Source organism: Staurois parvus, unplaced genomic scaffold (assembly GCF_062004578.1).
Source record: "Staurois parvus isolate SC_StPar_1 unplaced genomic scaffold, SC_StPar_1.0 ptg002195l, whole genome shotgun sequence".
NCBI lineage: Eukaryota > Metazoa > Chordata > Amphibia > Anura > Ranidae > Staurois > Staurois parvus.
In genome coordinates, this window is record NW_028319991.1 from 1 (window position 1) to 16,231 (window position 16,231).

General features: G+C 52.0%; 1 protein-coding gene across 2 annotated transcripts in view; it reads left to right on the plus strand.

Moving 5' to 3' along the window:
- The first annotated feature begins 3,561 nt into the window (after nt 1-3,561).
- The window catches only part of MARVELD3 (MARVEL domain containing 3), a 37,202-nt gene continuing 24,532 nt past the window's right edge, over nt 3,562-16,231 (plus strand). For both annotated transcript variants that reach the window (XM_089665452.1, XM_089665451.1), the window contains exon 1: nt 3,562-3,712. The gene's annotated coding sequence lies outside the window, so the exon portion shown is untranslated. The remainder of the gene's footprint in view (nt 3,713-16,231) is intronic.

Genomic DNA, 16,231 nt, shown 5'->3' on the forward strand with positions numbered 1-16,231 from the left:
CCTAGTGCCCCCCTCTCCTTACCCCTTCACCACAGAACATCCTCATACAGAGCCTTCTGCCCCCCCCCCCCAGTGCCCCCTGCACCCCTCTCCTTACCCCTTCACCCCATAACATCCTCATACAGAGCCTTCTGCCCCCCCAGTGCCCCCTGTACCCCTCTCCTTACCCCTCCACCCCATAACACCCTCATACAGAGCCTTCTGCCCCCCCCCCAGTGCCCCCTGCACCCCTCTCCTTACCCCTTCACCCCATAATACCCTCATACAGAGCCTTCTGCCCCCCCTAATGCCCCCTGCACCCCTCTCTCTACCCCTTCACCCCATAACACCCTCATACAGAGCCATCTGCCCCCCCCCTAGTGCCCCCTGCACCCCTCTCCTTACCCCTTCACCCCATAACACCCTCATACAGAGCCATCTGCCCTCCCCCCCCCCCTAGTGCCCCCTGCACCCCTCTCCTTACCCCTTCACCCCATAACACCCTTATACAGAGCCATCTGCCCCCCCCCCCCCTAGTGCCCCCTGCACCCCTCTCCTTACCCCTTCACCACATAACACCCTCATACAGAGCCTTCTGCCCCCCCCTCTCCTTACCCCTTCACCCCATAACATCCTCATACAGAGCCTTCTGCCCCCCCTAGTGCCCCCTGCACCCCTCTCCTTACCCTTCACCCCATAACACCCTCATACCAAGCCTTCTGCCCCCCACATTGCCCCCTGCACCCCTCTCCTTACCCTCCACCCCATAACACCCTCATACAGAGCCTTGTTGCAGCCACTAAGTTCATCTGAGCTGAAGGAGGAGAGGTTGCACTGCATGTGCAGCCCTCAGGCCAGGACACCTTCCTATAGCACTAGGGGGCGCTCTTCCTAACGGCTGCTTTCTCATAGTGGTAGGATGGGACACAGAGCCCATGCTTGGCTTTATTAGAAAATGAAACTGGGCTTCAGGAAACCTAAATCCAGCAGCTTTTCTTACTTATCTCCTTTTATTCATGCAAGTTATCCATGTCTTAGGATTTGGAAAGCCCCACACAAGACTGCAGAGAATCCCTCCCACTGACCTTGCCTCTTAGGCCTGCGCTGAGCCGGGCATGGTGCCTATAGCAGATCAGACCCGGAGCCTGGTCATGCGTCAGATCCAAGAATTCTACGATCCGTTCAAAGTTCTGGAAGTCTCTTCTCTGCATCACCAGCCAGACAGCCTTGGCCACAACCGAAACATCCTCCCGACACGACCCTACAAATATAAATAAAAGAAGAAATTGAGTTATGAATCGTCCAGAGACATTCGCTGAACAAACGTCAGAAGCATTCGACCCGACCCAGCAACTAGAGCAGGAGATTAATGCCTGTATCAGCAGCTCCACCTAGTGGCCAAACTGCGGAATAGTTTTATGAAATAGCTCAGACAGGAAGCTATGTAACAGCTCGGCCACTAGATGGAACTGTTGATACAGGAATGAATCTACTAAGAAAATTACGGGAACATTTTTTTCAGTTTGCAGGAATGCTTCTGACATTCGTATAACAAATGTTTTATATATAGATCTCATTAGGTTAATGCTGAAATCAAGGAAATCAACACCAGCACAGAGCTCAGGCAACCGAGGAGAACAAACAGAGAGGGTTCATACAGACCCTCAGAATTGGGCAACATACAGGTTCACTTTAAAATTGGGTTGTAAATGGTGAAGGGTAAAAGTAACAAACACTGGCTACAGGTCCAATGGAAGACAAGGACGGGTCATAGTGGGAGTCAGCACCCCAACCCCATGACACCCTTATACAGAGCCTTCTGCTACCCCCCTCTAGAGCCTTCTGCTCCTCCTACAGCCCCCTGCACCCCTCTTCACCCCATGTCACTCTCATTCAAAGCCTTCTGATCTTTTAGGGGCCCTCCCTGCACCCCTCTCCCTACCCTGCAGCCCCTGCCACCCTCATACAGAACCTTTAGCTCCCCCTAGTGCCCCCCTCTTCTTACCCCTTCAGCCCCTGCCACCCTCATACAGAACCTTCTGCTACCTCTAGTGCCCCCTGCACCCCTCTCCTTACCCCTTCACCCCATAACACCCTCATACAGAGCCTTCAACTCCCCCTAGTGCCCCCTGCACCCCTATCCTGACCCTTCACCCCATAACACCCTCATACAGAGCCCCCTGCACCCTCTCCTTCCCCTCCACCGCAAAACAGCCTCGTACAGTGCCTTCTGCTCCCCCTAGTACCCCCTGCACCCCTCTCCTTACCTTTCACACCATAACACCCTCATACAGAGCCTTCTGCCCCCCTGGTGCCACCTGCACCCCTCTCCTCACCCTTCACCCCAAATCACCCCCATTTAATTCCCCCCCCCCACACCCCTCTTCTCGCCCTTCACCCCATAACACCCTCATACAGAGCTCTCTGCTCCCCCTGTACCTCTCTCCTGACACTTCACCCTATAACACCCCCATTTAGTGCCCCTTGCCCCCCTCCCCTCACCCTGCACCCCATATAGTGCCCCCTGCCCCCCTCTCCTCGCCCAGCACCCCATATAGTGCCCCCCTCTCCTCACCCTGCACCCCATATAGTGCTCCCTGTCCCCCGTTCCTCACCCGGCACCCCATATAGTGCCCCCTATCCTCGCCCTGCACCCCATATAGTGCCCCCTGCCCCCCTCTCCTCACCCTGCACCCAATATAGTGCCCCCTGCCCCCCTCTCCTCACCCTGCCCCACTCTCCTCACCCTGCCCCCCTCTCCTCGCCCTACACCCCATAAAGTGCCCCCTGCCCCCCTCTCCTCACCCTGCACCCCATATAGTGCCCCCCTCTCCTCACCCTGCACCCCATATAGTACCCCCTGCCCCCCTCTCACCCTGCACCCCATATAGTGCCCCCCTCTCCTCACCCTGCACCCCATATAGTGCCCCCCTGTCCTCACCCCGCACCCCATATAGTGCCCCTTGCCCCCCTCTCCTCGCCCCGCACCCCATATAGTGCCCCCTGCCCCCCTCTCCTCACCCTACACCCCATAAAGTGCCCTCTGCCCCCCTCTCCTCGCCCCCTGCCCCCCTCTCCTCACCCTGCACCCCATATAGTGCCCCCTGCCCCCCTCTCACCCTGCACCCCATATAGTGCCCCCCTCTCCTCACCCTGCACCCCATATAGTGCCCCCCTCTCCTCACCCTGCACCCCATATAGTGCCCCCCTCTCCTCACCCTGCACCCCATGTAGTGCCCCCCTCTCCTCACCCTGCACCCCATAGAGTGCCCCCCTCTCCCTGCACCCCATATAGTGCCCCCTCTCCCTGCACCCCATGACACCCTTGTTTGGCCCCCTCTGTTATCATTCCAGGCTCGGCTCTCACCGCTCATGTCATCGCCGCACACAAGCCCAGACATAGCCATTGCGAACTGGCCAATCAGTGCACGGTACACACATCCCTGGCCAATCAGCGCACCGTACACACATCCCTGGGCCAATCCGCTCCCGGGGCAGCACGCAGACTCGCCCAATCAGCGTGTCTTTCCCTTTGAGCGCGCGCCGCGAACATCCCTCAGCTCCCTGTGCACGCTCCTCCAAGAACTTGCAAGCGGGCGCGCGCGCTAGAGAGCTAGTTTCGGCCCCCGGGGGCGCGCTCAGGTGTGTAGAGGCGTCGGGAGCGCGCCCCCAGGTAGTGGAGTTTCGGTTCCGGCTGTTTGCTGAGTTGCGGAGGAGATAAGAGGGATCAGAGGTGAGCGGAGGAGCGGAGATGGACGGGGACCGGGGGGGTGGCGGTGTCGGGGGATGGGACAAAGTGCATGGGGGCAGCAGGACTCACTCCATGCAGACACAAGGGGGGCTGAGAGGTATAAAGTGTGCTGAGTGGGTCATTCTGGGTTGTTTATAGCAGCCAATCAGATTTCAGCTCTCAATTCACCTGCACAGAGTTAAAGAAGGAGACAAGTATTTTGATTGGCTGCTGTGAGCAACAGGGCGTGGTGTCAGTGTGCTGCTCCTAAATCAGCAACAGGTATGACAGGTATTACTGGAAGGTATGAACCCCGCCATACCCCATCTATATACAGAGATCCCCCAACCCCCATCTATATACAGAGATCCCCCAACCCCCATCTATATACAGAGATCCACCATCTATATACAGAGATCCGCCATCTATATACAGAGATCCACCATCTATATACAGAGATCCCCCATCTATATACAGAGATCCGCCAACCCCCATCTATATACAGAGATCCGCCAACCCCCATCTATATACAGAGATCCACCATCTATATACAGAGATCCCCCATCTATATACAGAGATCCGCCATCTATATACAGAGATCCGCCATCTATATACAGAGATCCGCCAACCCCCATCTATATACAGAGATCCGCCAACCCCCATCTATATACAGAGATCCGCCATCTATATACAGAGATCCGCCAACCCCCGTCTATATACAGAGATCCGCCAACCCCCATCTATATACAGAGATCCGCCAACCCCCATCTATATACAGAGATCCGCCAACCCCCATCTATATACAGAGATCCGCCAACCCCCATCTATATACAGAGATCCCCCATCTATATACAGAGATCCGCCAACCCCCGTCTATATACAGAGATCCGCCATCTATATACAGAGATCCGCCAACCCCATCTATATACAGAGATCTGCCATACCCCATCTATAGGTGAAACTCGAAAAATGAGAATCTGGTGCATTCATTCATTGATTTCAGTGCAGCAACTTAAAAGGTGAAACTAATATATGAGACTCATTCCATGCAAACAAGATAGTTCCAGCCGTGATTTGTCATCATTGTGATGATTATGGCTTACAGCTCATGAAAACCCCAAATCCACAATCTCAGAAAATGAGAATATTGTGAAAAGGTGGAATAATCTCGGCTCAAAGTGTCCCACTCTAATCAGCTCATTCAGCCATAACACCTGCAAAGGGTTCCTGAGCCTTTAAATGGTCTCTCAGTCTGGTTCAGTAGGAATCACAATCATGGGAAAGACTGCTGACCTGACACCATCACTGACACCCTCCATAAGGAGGGAAAGCCTCAAAAGGGAATTGCAGAAGAAGTTGGATGTTCCCAAAGTGCTGCATCAAAGCACATTAATAGAAAGTTGTGTGGAAGAAAAAGGTGCACAAGCAGCAGGGATGACCGCAGCCTGGAGAGGATTGTCAGGAAAAGGTGCACAAGCAGCAGGGATGACCGCAGCCTGGAGAGGATTGTCAGGAAAAGGCCATTCAAAAGTGTTGGGGACTTTCACAAGGAGTGGACTGAGGCTGGAGTCAGTGCATCAAGAGCCGCCACACACAGACGGATCCTGGACATGGGCTTCAAATGTCGTATTCCTCTTGTCAAGCCGCTCCTGAACAACAAACAACATCTGAAGCGTCTTACCTGGGCTAAAGAAAAACAGACCTGGTCTGGTGCTCAGTGGTCCAAAGTCCTCTTTTCTGAGGAGAGCAACTTTTGCATCTCATTTGGAAACCAAGGACCCCGAGTATGGAGGAAGAATGGAGAGGCCCAAGGACCCCGAGTATGGAGGAAGAATGGAGAGGCCCAAGGACCCCGAGTATGGAGGAAGAATGGAGAGGCCCAAGGACCCCGAGTATGGAGGAAGAATGGAGAGGCCCAAGGACCCCGAGTATGGAGGAAGAATGGAGAGGCCCAAGGACCCCGAGTATGGAGGAAGAATGGAGAGGCCCAAGGACCCCGAGTATGGAGGAAGAATGGAGAGGCCCAAGGACCCCGAGTATGGAGGAAGAATGGAGAGGCCCAAGGACCCCGAGTATGGAGGAAGAATGGAGAGGCCCAAGGACCCCGAGTATGGAGGAAGAATGGAGAGGCCCAAGGACCCCGAGTATGGAGGAAGAATGGAGAGGCCCAAGGACCCCGAGTATGGAGGAAGAATGGAGAGGCCCAAGGACCCCGAGTATGGAGGAAGAATGAAGAGGCCCAAGGACCCCGAGTATGGAGGAAGAATGGAGAGGCCCAAGGACCCCGAGTATGGAGGAAGAATGGAGAGGCCCAAGGACCCCGAGTATGGAGGAAGAATGGAGAGGCCCAAGGACCCCGAGTATGGAGGAAGAATGGAGAGGCCCAAGGACCCAGAGTATGGAGGAAGAATGGAGAGGCCCAAGGACCCCGAGTATGGAGGAAGAATGGAGAGGCACACACTACAAGATGCTTGAAGTCCAGTGAAGTTTCCACAGTCTGTGTTGATTTGGGGAGCCATGTCATCTGCTGGTGTTTGTCCACTGTGCTTCATTAAGTCCAGGGCCACCGCAGCCGTCTACCAGGAGATTTTGGAGCACTTCATGCTTCCTTCCACAGACCAGCTTTATGGGGATGCTGACTTCATTTTCCAGCAGGACTTGGCACCGCCCACACTGCCAAAAGCACCAAAACCTGGTTCAATGACCGTGGGATTACTGTGCTTGATTGGCCAGCAAACTCCCCTGACCTGAACCCCATAGAGAATCTATGGAGCATTGCCAAGAGAAAGATGAGAGACATGAGACCGAACAATGCAGAAGAGCTGAAGGCCGCTATTGAAGCATCCTGGTCTTCCATAACACCTCAGCAGTGCCACAGGCTGATAGCTTCCATGCCACGCCGCATTGAGGCAGTAATTGCTGCAAAAGGGGCCCCAACCAAGTACTGAGTACATATGCAGCTTCTACTTCTCAGAGGTCCGATATTGTTCTATGTACAATCTGTGTTTTATTGATTGCATGGAATATTCTCACTTTCTGAGATTGTGGATTTGAGGTTTTCATGAGCTGTAAGCCATAATCATCACAATGATGACAAATCACGGCTTGAACTATCTTGCTTTGCATGGAATGAGTCTCGTATATTAGTGTCACCTTTTAAGTTGCTGCACTGAAATAAATCAATTTTTGCACCATAGTCTTATTTTTCAAGTTTCACCTGTATATACCTGTATACAGCGATCTGCCATCCCCCATCTATATACCTGTATACAGCGATCTGCCATCCCCCATCTATATACCTGTATACAGCGATCTGCCATCCCCCATCTATATACCTGTATACAGCGATCTGCCATCCCCCATCTATATACCTGTATACAGCGATCTGCCATCCCCCATCTATATACCTGGCTATACAGAGATCCTCCAACCCCCATCTATATACCTGGCTATACAGAGATCCCCCATCTATATACCTGGCTATACAGAGATCCTCCACCCCCCATCTATATACCTGGCTATACAGAGATCCTCCACCCCCCATCTATATACCTGGCTATACAGAGATCCTCCACCCCCCATCTATATACCTGGCTATACAGAGATCCTCCACCCCCCCCATCTATATACCTGGCTATACAGAGATCCTCCACCCCCCATCTATATACCTGGCTATACAGAGATCCTCCACCCCCATCTATATACCTGGCTATACAGAGATCCTCCACCCCCCTCTATATACCTGGCTATACAGAGATCCCCCATCTATATACCTGGCTATACAGAGATCCACCATCCCCCATCTATATACCTGGCTATACAGAGATCCGCCACCCCCCATCTATATACCTGGCTATACAGAGATCCTCCATCCCCCATCTATATACCTGGCTATACAGAGATCCTCCATCCCCCATCTATATACCTGGCTATACAGAGATCCTCCATCCTCCATCTATATACCTGGCTATACAGAGATCCTCCATCCCCCATCTATATACCTGGCTATACAGATATCCTCCATCCCCCATCTATATACCTGGCTATACAGAGATCCCCCCTCTATATACCTGGCTATACAGAGATCCACCATCCCCCATCTATATACCTGGCTATACAGAGATCCACCATCCCCCATCTATATACCTGGCTATACAGAGATCCCCCCTCTATATACCTGGCTATACAGAGATCCACCATCCCCCATCTATATACCTGGCTATACAGAGATCCCCCCTCTATATACCTGGCTATACAGAGATCCACCATCCCCCATCTATATACCTGGCTATACAGAGATCCACCATCCCCCATCTATATACCTGGCTATACAGAGATCCGCCACCCCCCATCTATATACCTGGCTATACAGAGATCCTCCATCCCCCATCTATATACCTGACTATACAGAGATCCTCCATCTACAGTATATACAGAGCATCCAGAAAGTATTCCCAGTGATTACCTTTTGCCACATTTTTTTTATTTTACAGTCTTATTCCAAAATGGATTCAATGCATATTTTCCCTCAACATTCTACAAACAATCCCCCATAATGACGACGTGAAAGAAGTTTGTTTTGAAATGTTTGCAATTTATTAAAAATGAAAAGAACCCCCCCCCCATGTACATAAGTATTCCCAGCCCCCCCCCCATGTACATAAGTATTCCCAGCCTTTGCTCTGTACTTTGTTGAAGCCCCTTTAGCCCCCATTCCGGCCTCGAGTCGTTCTGAGTATGATGCTACAAGCTCGGCACACCTATTTTTGGGCGATTTCTCCCGTTCTTCTTTGCAGTCCCTCTCCAGCTCCATCGGGTTGGATGGGTAGCGTTGGTGCACAGCCATTTTCAGATCTCTCCAGAGATGTTCAATCGGGTTCAAGTCTGGGCTCTGGCTGGGCCACTCCAGGACATTCAGAGAGTTGGCCCGTAGCCACTCCTTTGTGATGTGGGCTGTGTGCTGAGGGTTGTTGTCCTGTTGAAAGATGAACCGTTGCCCCAGTCTAAGGTCCAGAGTGCTCTGGAACAGGTTTTCATCAAGGATGTCTCTGTACATTGCTGCATTCATCTTTCCTTCCATCCTCACTAGTCTGCCAGTTCCTGCCACTGAAAAACATCCCCACAGCATGATGCTGCCACCACCATGCTTCACTATAAGGATAGTATTGGCCAGGTGATGAGCATTGCCTGGTTTCCTCCACACATGACGTTTGGCATTCAGTTCAAAGAGTTCAATCTCTGTTTCATCAGACCACAGAGTTTTGTTTCTCATGGTATGAGAGTCCCTCAGGTGCCTTTTGGCAAACTCCAGGCAGGCTGCCATTTGCCTTTTACTGAGGAGTGGCTTCCATCTGGCCACTCTACCATACAGGCCTGATTGGTGGAGTGCTGCAGAGATGGTTGTTCTTCTGGAACGTTCTCCTCTCTCCACAGAGAAACACTGGAGCTCTTTCAGAGTGACCATCGGGTGCTTGGTTACCTCCCTGGCTAAGGCCCTTCTCCCTCAATCGCTCATTTTGGCCGGGCGGCCTGCTCTAGGAAGATTCCTGGTGGTTCCAAACTTCTTCCATTTACGGTTGATGGAGGCCACTGTGCTCATTGGGACCTTCAATGCTGCAGAAATGTTTCTGGACCCTTCCCCAGATCTGTGCTTTGATATAATCCTGTCTCGGAGGTCTACAGACAATTCCTTGGACTTCATGGCTTGGTTTGTGCTCTGACATGCACTGTTACCTGTGGGACCTTCTATAGACAGGTGTATGCCTTTCCTAATCCTGTCCAATCAACTGAATGTCCCCACAGGTGGACTCCAATCCACTGAATGTCCCCACGGGTGGACTCCAATCCACTGAATGTCCCCACAGGTGGACTCCAATCCACTGAATGTCCCCACAGGTGGACTCCAATCCACTGAATGTCCCCACAGGTGGACTCCAATCCACTGAATGTCCCCACAGGTGGACTCCAATCCACTGAATGTCCCACAGGTGGACTCCAATCCACTGAATGTCCCCACAGGTGGCCTCCAACCACCTGAATGTCCCCACAGGTGGACTCCAATCCGCTGAATGTCCCCACAGGTGGACTCCAATCCGCTGAATGTCCCCACAGGTGGACTCCAATCCGCTGAATGTCCCCACAGGTGGACTCCAATCCGCTGAATGTCCCCACAGGTGGACTCCAATCCACTGAATGTCCCACAGGTGGACTCCAATCCACTGAATGTCCTCACAGGTGGACTGAAGCTGTGGAAACATCTCAAGGATGATCAGTGGGAACAGGACGAACCAGACCATCATAAAGAGCCTTTTACTTCCCCTAGCGCTCCCTGCACCCCTCTTCTTACCCCTTCACCCCAAGCCACTCTCATACACTCTCCTGTTCTGCTACCCCCCCCCCCTTGTTCTGTTGCCCCCCACTTGGTCTTTTTTCTGCCGTCACTTTTCTCCGTTTCTTCCATTCAGCACTCTTGTCGGCGTTCCGGCCCTTTTTAAGTAATTCCAATTATTTTGCTTCTAGATAGGAAAGTCCATGCTGAGGAGTGGGGTGTGTCCCTCCTCCCTGTATTGTGTGCAGGGATCACCCGCTGGGCTCGGCTCACTGCTTTTTTTTGGAATCTGCTAAAACAAAAGGACTTTCTTCCAGAGCAGAGACAAGCCAGGTATTTCTCTGGGAAATGCAGATTTCCAGTACAATGTATCAATTGTATCAACCGCAGTGCAAATTACAATGTATCGACTGCAGTGAAGATGAAGCCTCCTTCCTCACAACTAGAGATGAGCGAATCGAAGTATCCGAAGTGGAATTCGAGTCGAATATCTGAAAAATTTCGATTCGTGCCGAATCCGAAAAATAGCCTAATTCGGACGCGCGAATCGAAATTTTTCAGAAAATGGCGGCTGACATGTGCGGCGACGGAGCGGGGATGTCTGGGAAGGCGCGCAGACAAGGCGCGCTGACCCATAATGCATGCCTCAACTACATGTGATCGCATCAGCCTATCAGCAGCCAGCCAGCCAGCACTGTGTAATGGTCGAGCTATAAATAGCGGCCATTTTGGAATTCTTCATTTGCCTGCAGTCATTGAACAGAGGCAGACCGCTCTGTACTAGGGACAGGGACAGAGTTAGGGCCACAGAAACGATAATTGGGGACAGAGAAAAGTTACTTAGGGACAGAGAACCATTACTCAGGGACACAGACTTGTTAATGAGGGCCACAGAATCGTTATTTAGGGACAAAGAAACGCTAGTTAGGGCCACAGAATTCATAATCAGGGACAGACAGAATTGTTACTCAGTGCCAGAGAATTGTTACTTAGGGCCACAGAAACGTTATTAGGGCCACAGAATTGTTACTCAGGGACAGACAGAATTGTTACTGAGTGCCAGAGAATTGTTACTTAGGGCCACAGAAACTTTAATTAGGGCCACAGAATTTTTACTCAGGGACAGACAGAATTGTTACTCAGTGCCAGAGAATTGTTACTCAGGGACAGACAGAATTGTTACTGAGTGCCAGAGAATTGTTACTTAGGGCCACAGAAACTTTACTTAGGGCCACAGAATTTTTACTCAGGGACAGACAGAATTGTTACTGAGTGCCAGAGAATTGTTACTCAGGGACAGACAGAATTGTTACTGAGTGCCAGAGAATTGTTACTTAGGGCCACAGAAACTTTACTTAGGGCCACAGAATTGTTACTCGCACAGACACAGAATTGTTACTCGCACAGACACAGAATTGTTACTGAAGGCCACAGAACTGTTACTTAGGGCCACAGAATTGTTACTCGCACAGACACAGAATTGTTACTCAGGGCCACAGAACTGTTACTTAGGGACAAAGAAACGCTAGTTAGGGCCACAGAATTCATACTCAGGGACAGACAGAATTGTTACGGAGTGCCAGAGAATTGTTACTCTGGGCCACAGAAACTTTACTTAGGGTCACAGAATTTTTACTCAGGGACAGACAGAATTGTTACTGAGTGCCAGAGAATTGTTACTCAGGGACAGACAGAATTGTTACGGAGTGCCAGAGAATTGTTACTCAGGGCCACAGAAACTTTACTTAGGGCCACAGAATTTTTACTCAGGGACAGACAGAATTGTTACTGAGTGCCAGAGAATTGTTACTCAGGGACAGACAGAATTGTTACGGAGTGCCAGAGAATTGTTACTTAGGGCCACAGAAACTTTACTTAGGGCCACAGAATTGTTACTCGCACAGACACAGAATTGTTACTCGCACAGACACAGAACTGTTACTGAGGGCCACAGAAACTTTACTTAGGGACAAAGAAACGCTAGTTAGGGCCACGGAATTCATACTCAGGGACAGACAGAATTGTTACGGAGTGCCAGAGAATTTTTACTCAGGGCCACAGAAACTTTACTTAGGGCCACAGAATTTTTACTCAGGGACAGACAGAATTGTTACTGAGTGCCAGAGAATTGTTACTCAGGGACAGACAGAATTGTTACGGAGTGCCAGAGAATTGTTACTCAGGGACAGACAGAATTGTTACTGAGTGCCAGAGAATTGTTACTTAGGGCCAAAGAAACTTTAATTAGGGCCACAGAATTTTTACTCAGGGACAGACAGAATTGTTACTGAGTGCCAGAGAATTGTTACTCAGGGACAGACAGAATTGTTACCGAGTGCCAGATAATTGTTACTCAGGGACAGACAGAATTGTTACTGAGTGCCAGAGAATTGTTACTCAGGGACAGACAGAATTGTTACGGAGTGCCAGAGAATTGTTACTCAGGGCCACAGAAACTTTACTTAGGGCCAGAGAATTTTTACTCAGGGACAGACAGAATTGTTACTGAGTGCCAGAGAATTGTTACTCAGGGACAGACAGAATTGTTACTGAGTGCCAGATAATTGTTACTCAGGGCCCCAGAAACTTTATTTAGGGCCACAGAATTTTTACTCAGGGACAGACAGAATTGTTACTGAGTGCCAGAGAATTGTTACTCAGGGACAGACAGAATTGTTACTGAGTGCCAGAGAATTGTTACTTAGGGCCACAGAAACTTTACTTAGGGCCACAGAATTGTTACTCGCACAGACACAGAATTGTTACTCGCACAGACACAGAATTGTTACTGAGGGCCACAGAACTGTTACTTGGGGCCACAGAAACGTTAATCAGGGACACAGAATTGTTACTGAGGGCCACAGAACTGTTACTTAGGGCCACAGAATTGTTACTCGCACAGACACAGAATTGTTACTCAGGGACACAGAATTGTTACTCAGGGACACATAATCGTTTAATTAAAGAGTATGTCAGACAACATGCAGAGGAGTGGCAGAGGAGGCAATGTTTTAGGAGCGAGCAGACGTGGCAGCAGAGGAAGGGGTCGAGGCAGCACTATTCGCAGCCAGAGGCCAGTGCTCCCGGTGTCATCCAGCGGTCGTGTCTCCACCGACAACCCTGCCGTCGTCGATTGGTTGGCTCGGTCGTCTTCCTCTTCCCAGGTCACCTCTGACACCTACAGCCAACGGTCGGTGGGTACGTCAGACACAACCGTTAGTTGGCATGGCCCGGGACCAAGCCCACTGAAATCACGTGTCCTCTACCTGCCCCTGTCCTTTGGTGTTCCCTCACCAAGCGAAGTATCGCATGCTGTGGGCTCAGCCCCACTGTACAGTGAGGAAGAGCTAACAGAGGGCGGTCAGGAACGGGGGGAGACATCCGCCTTTTCAGCAGCCAGGCGAAGAAGTAGTGGCGAGGAGAGTGGCTCGGTAGCCGGTCTAGAGACAGGTCTGTCTCCTGACCCAGACGCAGCCGAGGGGGCTAGTAGTGAGGCGGAGACCCTAATTGATGATGATGAGGCTGATCGCACTTGGCAGCCTCGTCGTCATCAGGCAATTTCTTCCGCATCATCAGGAGAAGAGGGTGGCAGCTTGGCAGCGAGCAAAACAGTCGGTGGGTTGCCCAGGAGACAGCAGCAGGGTCGCAGCAGTGTCAGTGGAGCCAAACGTCCACGGAGTAGAGCACCAGCTCCACTGCAGCCTACCACCACGGCCAGTAGTGGTGCCGGTGTGCACAGAGGAAGCAGCAGTCAGCCAGTGAGGAGTATCGGGGGCAAAGTTTCCTACTCGGCGGTGTGGCAATTTTTCGTCAAGCCGCCCGAGGAAGTAAACGTAGCCGTATGTCGACTATGTGGCCAGAAAGTCAAGCGTGGCCAGGGGGCCCATGTTGGGACTACAGCGTTGCGGCAGCATATGCAGCGTCGCCATTTGGTGGCCTGGGAAAACCGTGATAAAGATACGGCGGTTCTGCCCGCCCCAGCCCCCGCTCCATCACCCGCTCCGTTACTTGCTCCGTCACCCGACGTCAATCGCCCTCCATCAGCCAGTCAAGGCTCCAACACCTCTGCTGAGGGGAGTTGTCGCTCGTTGGCATCTTCCGCTCGTTCAGATGCTCCTTCTCCTGCTACTCCTCTTCACGGATTCCGTCAGCAGTCTTTCTTGGAATCCGTTTCCAAGAGACAACAGTTTGCGAGCACGCACCCGACGGTGCAAAAGCTGAACGTCCTCCTGTCCAAGTTGCTGGTGCTGCAGTCCCTCCCTTTCCAAGTGGTGGACTCAGCACCTTTCCGAGAAATGATGGCTTGTGCCGCGCCGCGGTGGAGAGTGCCAAGCCATCATTTCTTCGCCAAAAAGGCAGTGCCAGCCCTGCATTCACATGTAGAAGACATGGTGGGCCAGTCTTTGAGCATGTCGGTCTCTGCCAAAGTGCACGGCAGCGCCGACGTGTGGAGCTGTAACTATGGTCAGGGACAGTACATGTCATTTACGGCCCACTGGGTGAACGTGGTGCCGTCACAGCCGCACCAGCAACTTGGACAGGTCACGCCGCTTTTGCCTCCACGTTTGCACGTCCTTGGTCCGGCAAAGATGTCCGCCTCTACCACCTCTTCTTCCGCCGTGTCCTCAGCCGCCACCCCCGTGCCAAGTCCCATTACCCGACCGGCATATCACATGTGCAGGGCGCAACGGTGTCACGCTGTTCTGCACCTGGTATGCCTTGGCGAACGTAGTCACACAGGGGAGGAACTTCTGAGTGTAATGAACAGAGAAATCGACAGATGGCTGTCTCCGCGCAAACTGAAAATCGGAACCATGTTGACCGACAACGGAAAGAACATGGTGTCTGCTCTGCGTCAAGGAAGGTTGTGCCATGCGCCATGCATGGCTCACGTGTTCAATCTGGTTGTCAAGCGGTTCTTAAAATCCACCATCCCACTGCAAGACATCCTTAAAATGTCACGTAAACTTTGCATGCATTTCAGCCATTCCTACACCGCAAAGCACACCCTCCTTGAGCTGCAGCGGCAGAACGGAATTCCACAGCATCGCCTGATCTGCGACGTTGCAACAAGGTGGAATTCAACCCTACACATGTGAGACCGCCTTTACGAACAGCGAAAGGCCATCACCGATTTCCTGATGTTACAAGCGGATAAAGGTACTCCCCTGTGTAACTTCGATGTCAGCCATTGGCAGCTCATGCGTGACACCTGCCGCTTGCTCAGGCCCTTTGAGGAGGCCACGCTATTCGTGAGTCGGCAGGACTATGGGATGAACGACGTCATTCCTCTGTTGCACGTCCTTGAACAAATGCTGTTAACAATGGCTGGTCAGGGTGCGGTAGACGTGGCACACAGATCTCAACGCCACATGACCCCTGTGGGGGCAGGACAGGAAGAAGAGGAGGAGGTAGAGGAGGACATTTGTGCTCAGGAATTATTGAGTGAAATGGGTGGTTTTTCCACTCAGCGGACAGGAGTGGAGGAGCAGGAGCATCTGGTAGAGGAGGAGGAGGAGGAGACAGAGGACCCAGACGCACCGTGGCAGTATGCTGTGGAGATGGAGGCAGGGAGTCCCTCGCATTCCTTGGCACAAATGGCCCATAGCATGCTCGGTTGCTTGCGTAGCGACAGCCGAATAATAACCATCAGACAGAGGGATGACTTTTGGCTGTCCACCTTGTTGGACCCTCGCTACCGTTCCAAAATGGTGGCCTTTTTCACACCTGCTGAGAGGGAGGCCAAAATAACGTACTATAAAAACCACCTATGTAGTCAGTTGGTCTCTGCCTTTGTGCGCCAACGTCCATCCTCAGACACTGTGGGCCCTGTGCGCTCGCGTTCCGCTGCCATGGCAGCAGGGGAGGGGTGGGGTGGTAGGAGCAGTGGCAGCTCCACCAGCAGCGGCTGCCTCAGTCTGCAGTCGATGATGAGTAGCTTTCTTCACCAGCGCAGTGAGGAAACTACTAACCAGCCGCAGCAGCAGCAGCAGCATCAGGTGGACCTGGAGCAGGACCTCAAACAACAGGCTTGGGCCTACTTGGACAGCACCCTGCCAACCGAGGTAGACAATCCCCTTGACTACTGGGCAACGAAACTTGACCTTTGGCCCCAACTAGCTGAATTTGCCCTTGAAAGGCTGTCATGCCCGGCCAGTAGCGTGGCATCGGAGCGCGTGTTTAGTGCGGCAGGA